The following is an 8,627-nucleotide window of genomic DNA, read 5'->3' as shown; positions in this document are numbered from 1 at the left end:
CACATTGCTACAAAAATAAATGTACTGTATACAAACAAATGTGCATATCCTTATTCTGTGTGCTACAGTACTGACTTTTCCCAGTAAACTTTTACCTATTGTTGAAATCGGTATCTATAAAGCTCAGTGTGATACACAACAGCATTCAGCTTGACAAAACTGACATTCTTGTACAGTACAGTAAGCAGTCAGTGTCAACAAAAAAGTAGAACAAAAATGAAATGTGTATATAACAAACATTTCCAGGGTTGACTGCCATGGTGAAAAAACATTTTGACCAGTACGGCTCACACGATGACAAAAAAAACTTCTCATTTTGGTGGCATTGGCCAATTTACTGACACAATAACTAGATTTTGAAGCACGAATGAAATGTTTGGGTGAGTTATTACATTTTGCAGACATGCAATAGAGTTGTGATGTCCCATAAAACAGTTGCGACAGTCACACTTACAGTTTAGAGAATGATAAGGCTGTTTAAAAAAATGAGCAAAAGTGTTTGAGAAAAACTATAACATAATGGAACAGATTAGACTAATCAAGACTAGACTAAAATAGAATAGAATGTAGCAGAATAGAACAGAAAAGAATAGAATAACATTTGTGGAGTAATAGCAGAATGGAATAGAATGTAGCACAATCTCACAGAATACAATAAAAAACTAAAGAATAGAATAGCATAACAGAACAGATTGTACCAGATGAAACTTGACTAGAATAGAATAAGCATAAGAGAATAGAACAGAGTAGAATAGAACAGAGCATTTCATAACAGAATAGAAAGGAATAGCATATGTGACCTTACATAGCAAAATAAAATAAAATGTAACATAATAATAATAATAATAATAATAATAATAATAATAATTATATATATATATATATACAGTAATTCAGCATAACAGAACAGATTAGATTAGATGAGGCTAAACTAGACTAGAATAGAATAATAGAATAGAAAAGAATAACATCTGTGGTGTAACAAAGAAGAATAGAATAGAAAGTTGCATAATCTAACAGAAAATAATAGAATAGAGTAACCGAACAGAACAGATTACACCAGATGAGACTAGACTAGAATAAAATGTAGCATAATATAGCAGAATAGAATAGAATAGAGAAGAACAGAATGTAACATAACTGAACAGATTAGACTAAATAAAACTAGACTAGAATAAAATGTTGCATAATAGAATAGAATAGAATAGAATAGAATAGAATAGAATAGATAAAACAGAATTTAACATAGCGGACCAGATTAAACTAATCAAGACTAGAATAAAATAGATAGAATGGGGTAGAATAGAATAGAAAAGAACAACATTTGTGGAGTAACATAGCAGAATAGAATAGAATGTGGAATAATCTAACAGAATAGAATAGAATAGCAGAACAGAAAAAATTAGACTGGATGAGACTAGACTAGATTAGAATAGAATGTAGCATAATATAGCAGAATAGAATAGAATGTGGAATAATCTAACAGAATAGAATAGAATAGCAGAACAGAAAAAATTAGACTGGATGAGACTAGACTAGATTAGAATAGAATGTAGCATAATATAGCAGAATAGAATAGAATGTGGAATAATCTAACAGAATAGATTAGAATAGCAGAACAGAAAAAATTAGACTGGATGAGACTAGACTAGACTAGAATAGAATGTAGCATAAGATAATAGAATGAACTACAATTGACTAGAACAGAGCAAAGCATAATATAATAGAAAAGAATAGCATATGTGTCATAAAATATCAGAATAGAATAGAATGTATTTTAACAGAACAGATTAGACTAGATGAGGCAAGACTCGACTAGAATAGAATAGAATGTAGCATAATATAGCAGAATAGAATAGAATAGAGAAGAACAGAATGTAACATAACTGAACAGATTAGACTAAATAAAACTAGACTAGAATAAAATGTTGCATAATAGAATAGAATAGAATAGAATAAAATAGAATAGATACAACAGAATTTAACATAGCGGACCAGATTAAACTAATCAAGACTAGAATAAAATAGATAGAATGGGGTAGAATAGAATAGAAAAGAACAACATTTGTGGAGTAACATAGCAGAATAGAATAGAATGTGGAATAATCTAACAGAATAGAATAGAATAGCAGAACAGAAAAAATTAGACTGGATGAGACTAGACTAGATTAGACTAGACTAGACTAGACTAGACTAGAATAGAATAAACCAGACTAGAATAGAATAGAATCAAATGTAGCATAATCTAACAGAATAGATTAGAATAGCAGATCAGAAAAGATTAGACTGGATGAGACTAGACTAGACTAGAATAGAATGTAGCATAAGATAATAGAATGAACTAGAATTGACTAGAACAGAGCAAAGCATAATATAATAGAAAAGAATAGCATATGTGTCATAAAATATCAGAATAGAATAGAATGTATTTTAACAGAACAGATTAGACTAGATGAGGCAAGACTCGGCTAGAATAGAATAGAATGTAGCATAATATAGAATAGAATAGAATAGAATGTATCATAATATAGCAGATATAGACTATTCTAGTCTAGTCTCATCCAGTCTAATCTTTTCTGTTCTGCTATTCTATTCTATTCTATTCTATTCTATTCTATTCTATTCTATTCTGTTCTGTTCTGTTAGATTATTCCACATTCTATTCTATTCTGCTATATTATGCTACATTCTATTCTAGTCTAGTCTAGTCTCATCCAGTCTAATCTTTTCTGTTCTGCTATTCTATTCTATTCTGTTATATTCTTCCCCATTCTATTCTATTCTGCTATGTTACTCCACAAATGTTATTCTTTTCTATTCTACCATATTCTATCTATTTTATTCTAGTCGTTTAGTTTAATCTGTTCCGCTATGTTAAATTCTGTTTATTTCTCTATTCTATTCTATTCTATTCTATTCTATTGTATTATGCTATATTATGCTACATTCTATTCTAGTCGAGTCTTGCCTCATCTAGTCTAATCTGTTCTGTTAAGATACATTCTATTATATTCTGCTATATTATGCCACATATGCTATTCTTTTCTATTATATTATGCTTTGCTCTGTTCTAGTCAGTTCTAGAATAGAATGGAATAGATTAGAGCATAGCATAACAGAATAGTCTAGCCTAAAGTAGTTGGTTTGTTCACTGATTATATTTAAAAAAGCATGTTTCCTCACTTTATTTACAGCATTTACGTAGAATAGAATTATCGTAAAATGTTGAAATAGAATCACAGGCTGACATCTCAACAGTTGGATCGCATGTTTGACTAATGGTGTGTTTCACATGCAGTGATAGTGTGTCATTGTGGTGTGCTGAATCGACACAGGTGTAGCCATGGGCGTAGTCCACACAAACATAAACAGTCAAGCGTTTACTCACAGTCTCTGCTCTATAACCTTTAGTCTCTTTTTAAATCAGGCAATTCCCAATTCACCCTTTAAGGTGAGTCAGAATCCCAACACAAAGCAACACTGAAGGCAAACCCATGAGCCTGGCAGTGGGAATAATGCATATGTTCTATGTCATATCTCTCTGTCTGTCTGTCTGTCTGTCTGTCTGTCTGCCCACCCCACCTCTCCCTCTCTATGTGTCTCTTTTTTCAGAGCACACTACGCCCCGGGGACATTTTTTTCACCAGATGTTCTGCTAAAGGAAGTACTTCACCATGAGTTTGTTGCCACAGTTGCAACTCAACACACAGCAACATAGCAACCGTCCCGAGCAGTCTGCACTGAACTTCAATGGGTGCTCGGCCTCACTGCCACGACCTTACATAATGAAAATGTTATGCTAACGCAAGGCAAATATTAAGTTACCCCAGCTGCCAAGGGCTTGTTGTCATGCCGTCATGACGACAGTTGCCATGAGCACGAGTGTGTTTACAGTGTGTTTTAAATACCCTGAACTCAGACTTGGGAGGGAAACAAAAGAACTGGTTGGCCGGAGTCCTGAAGTCTGACCGTGTGTGTGTGTGTGTGTGTGATATTTGGGCGTAGGAGATAGAGAAGAGAGATATTGTCTTAGAAGTCTTTGTCTGTATAACACATTATTGCAATCTTATTTAGTCAATCTAACAGCGGTCATGCACCATCAGGATAGAACAGTGCACCATGACACAGCAAAGCATGAAGATTTATTATACAACTCTTTAGAAAGAATTAAACAAAAACGGCCATGCTTATAATCTTGAATAAGTCAATAGGTCACTGGTAACCAACACAGTGATGAGATGTTTAAAAAACCAGTTAGCCTAGAGAGTGTTTGTTTTGATAACTGGAGGTTCAACTGTAGATTATGTCAAGAGTTATTCCTTGTGTATTGTATACTTTTATGGCCATGGAGAAAATAGACATACTGTACACAACTACCCTGTCAAACGGGGTTGATTTCACTTTGAATTCTGTTCACGTTTTGTATTTACAGTCACATTCAACATATTATAGTGTTGAGAAATGTGCATACACTAGCTGCCTATCAGTGTATCTATGCAGTATGCACATTTCTCAACACAATACTATATGTCGAATGTGACTATAGTTAGCTAGACAGACAGACAGACAGACAGACAGACTGACTGACTGACAGACAGACAGACAGACTGACTGACTGACAGACAGACATACAGGCAGACTGACAGACAGACAGACAGACAGACAGACTGACAGACAGACAGACAGATTGACTGACTGACTGACTGACTGACAGACAGAGAGACAGACAGACAGACTGATTGACTGACTGACTGACAGGCAGACTGACAGACAGACAGACATACAGGCAGACTGACAGACAGACAGACATGACAGACAGACTGACAGACAGACAGACAGACTGACAGACAGACAGACAGACAGACTGACGGACAGACGGACGGACAGACGGACAGACTAACAGACAGACGGACAGACGGACATACAGACAGACAGACAGACAGACAGACAGACTGACTGACTGACAGACAGACAGACATACAGGCAGACTGACAGACAGACAGACAGACAGACAGACAGACTGACAGACAGACAGACAGACAGATTGACTGACTGACTGACAGACAGACAGACATACAGGCAGACTGACAGACAGACAGACAGACAGACAGACTGACAGACAGACAGACAGACAGACAGACAGACTGACAGACAGACAGACAGACAGATTGACAGACTGACAGACAGACAGACAGACGGACAGATGGACAGACAGACAGACAGACTGACTGACTGGCAGACAAACAGAGATAGATAGACAGACAGACAGATAGACAGATAGATAGATGTAAGATAAGCAAATTATCACAGTAAAATCATGTTAACATGTATATTATTTGCATCTTGTAGCTATACTATTGCAACAGTGTGTATTTTAACATTTACAGTCTAACACCATTCACTTCCATTGTAAGTGCCTTACTGTAAACCCAGATTTGAGCTTTATATATACATACAGCTCTGGAAAAAATTAAGAGACCACTGCAAAATTACCAGTTTCTCTGGATTTACTATTTCTAGGTATGTGTTTGAGTAAAATTATCATTTTAGTTTTATTCTATAAAGTACTGACAACATTTCTCCCAAATTCCAAATAAAAATATTGTCATTTAGAGCGTTTATTTGCAGAAAATGACAACTGGTCAAAATAACTAAAAAGATGCTGTGTTTTCAGACCTCGAATAATGCAGTAAATAAATAAATAAATAAATAAATAAGTTCATATTCATTTTTAAACAACACAATACTAATGTTTTAACTTTAGAAAATCAGTATTTGGTGGAATAACCCTGATTTTCAATCAGAGCTTTCATGTGTCTTGGTATGCTCTCTACCAGTCTTTCACATTGCTGTTGGGTGACTTTATGCCACTCCTGACGCAAAAATTCAAACAGCTCGGCTTTGTTTGATGGCTTGTGGCCAACCATCTTCCTCTTGATCACATTCTAGAGGTTTTCAATGGGGTTCAGGTTTGGAGATTGGGCTGGTCATGACAGGGTCTTGATCCGGTGCTCCTCCATCCACACCTTGATTGACCTGACTGTGTGGCATGGAGCATTGTCCTGCTGGAAGAACCAATCCTCAGAGTTGGGGAACATTGTCAGAGCAGAAGGAAGCCAGTTTTATTCCAGGATAAACTTGTACGTGGCTTGATTCATGCATCCTTCACAAAGACAAATCTGCTCGATTCCAGCCTTTCTGAAGCACCCCCAGATCATCACCGATCCTCCACCTGGTCGTCTAATGGTTAGATGGAGACCTGGAGAGGCCTTCAAGCCACAGTGTCTCGCACCCACTGTGAAATTTGGTGGAAGATCGGTGATGATCTGGGGGTGCTTCAGCAAGGCTAGAATCAGGCAGATCAGTCTTTGTGAAGGACGCATGAATCAAGCCACTGTAAATGAATATAGCACCTGCAGGTCATGTGAAGCAGAGGTCATTGTGAAACTACAGGATTGCTATATACTGCCACCTGCTGTATACACATTCACAACACAAAACACGTGATGGGTTGGGTGCTGTCCTCATTGTGTTTAATCTTGTAAGTCTTATTTCAATATACAGATCCAACAGAGTGCTGATTAATCATGTGTCAAATCACAATGAAGACAAACAGCGACTTTCAAATCACACTGTGTGAAATGTCTTTGTCTTTTACATTCAGTATAGTTTAGTCCATCAACACAAATGAGTTAAAGAGTGGAATGTTTTACAGCTCACTGGAATGCCAATTAAAAACGCTTTCCTTCCTTAGGCTTTTTCCTCTTTCCCAAGATTTGTTTTTTTGGTAACATATTTCACTGTTATGTAACTGGAATAAAGTCTACACATGGTTCTAATTCACATCTTTACATCTCATCTTAATAACATTTGTATGGTGCCGTATGTTGAATCTGCTTGAAATGAAATGTTTCAAACTTTATGTCTAGAATGGAAAAGATCAAACACACTACAAGAAAAGTACTGTGACAGTGGTAATAACCAAAGTACTTTGATATATGTCATGGTACTGAATGATAACCATACCCAGAGAAAAATGTTCTTGCTCAGAGGTTCCTCGTCAATTGCTGACATACAGAAAGAGTACAGAGGTATAACATTTTAGTGGATAGCAAAGTCCAGATCCTCTGAGATCTCTGGTAACGCTTTACAATACGGTTTTATTCATTAACATTAGCAAATATATATTAGTATTCATGAGCTAACAATAACAGCAATTATTACATCTTGGTTCATGTTCATTTATCCAAATACTACTATTGCTCATGTTAGTTCATAATGTTAACATATACAACTTTTTGTGTAAGCCTAACACATGTATTAGATTATGTAGAAATTAGCACTTAATAAATGCTTTAAATGTTTGTTCATTTTAGTTCATGTTAACTAGTGTTAACAAATACAACCTTACTGTCAAGTTTTACCGGTTCTTTTCTGAAACTCTGAAGGAAAATCTGATAAGCTGGAGTCTTTGGAGACACAATTGAAATATTAACCCTTGTGTGAACTTCGGGACATTTTTGTCTGTTTTTTCGATCATTTTGGCTGTGTTAATGCCAACGGCATAAATTTTGCCAAAGGTGTGTATTTTTGGGGGAATTTTGATATTTCAACCTCATTTCCTATAATACATCTGTGTACACAAAATAGTTACACTCAGGACCTTCAGGACAAAAATGTCCCCATTGAAACCCATTAAAACTGCAATATTTGATCCCAGTGCCATTAAAGCATAAAATCACGAATTCTATGATATTATGCTTTCATTCCAGAGCCCTGATTCAAAATTTATATTTGTAATATTTTCCACCAGATGGCGCCATTTTTCTCATGTTTAGCCTATGGAGCAAATACAAGCTTTTCCCCTATTCTCTGTTTGCTGTATTATAGAGCACTGCAGGACAATTGAATAAATGATGCAGATAAAATTGTGTGGGTGTGTGTGTTGGTATGGAGGTCAGAGTGTGTTTTGCACGTGTGTATTGAGAAATGTGTGTGTGTGTGTGTGTGTGTGTGTGTAAATAAACAACAGTGGCATTATATAAACAAACTGGCATTTAAAGAGTTAAAATCCTGAAAATGAATGAATATTTGGTAGTTATGATCAGGACTGATGTTGATTAAAAAAATCTAAGTCATTGAAAGTGGAAAATAATACTAATATATAATATTATTATGTCAGTTTTTTGAAGCAGACATTTTTGTCCTCTAAGGACCTCTGAGTAACTTTTTTAAATTGACGCACAAGGGTTAAAGAGATGTAATTTGTGATTTTTGTTTCTTATGACTATACTATAGTATTTACATAGTAATCCAAGATAGTTGAAAGAATACCATTGTACTGCCATTGTATATGTCCAAACAAACAAACAAACAAACATAGTAATCCAAGGTATTTAACAGTTCTGCTTGAATGGGATTTTTATTGTTTTTATAAACTTTCCATGAAACAACATATACTGTATAATGCGACAACAGCGCCAAACTCTTATAAACTACACTCTTATAAAATTAACTTGAACTACAGCGCGTTTAAACAAATACTAAAGTCATTACAGCCGATTAAATGTAACACTACTACTGGGATTAACGTCCCGTCACAATGCGTCACAATGCAAACCCTGAGC

Source organism: Myxocyprinus asiaticus, chromosome 7 (assembly GCF_019703515.2).
Source record: "Myxocyprinus asiaticus isolate MX2 ecotype Aquarium Trade chromosome 7, UBuf_Myxa_2, whole genome shotgun sequence".
In the NCBI taxonomy this organism is placed as follows: Eukaryota; Metazoa; Chordata; class Actinopteri; order Cypriniformes; family Catostomidae; genus Myxocyprinus; species Myxocyprinus asiaticus.
The sequence above is the reverse complement of the archived record's forward strand: the minus strand, read 5'-3'. Positions refer to the sequence as shown.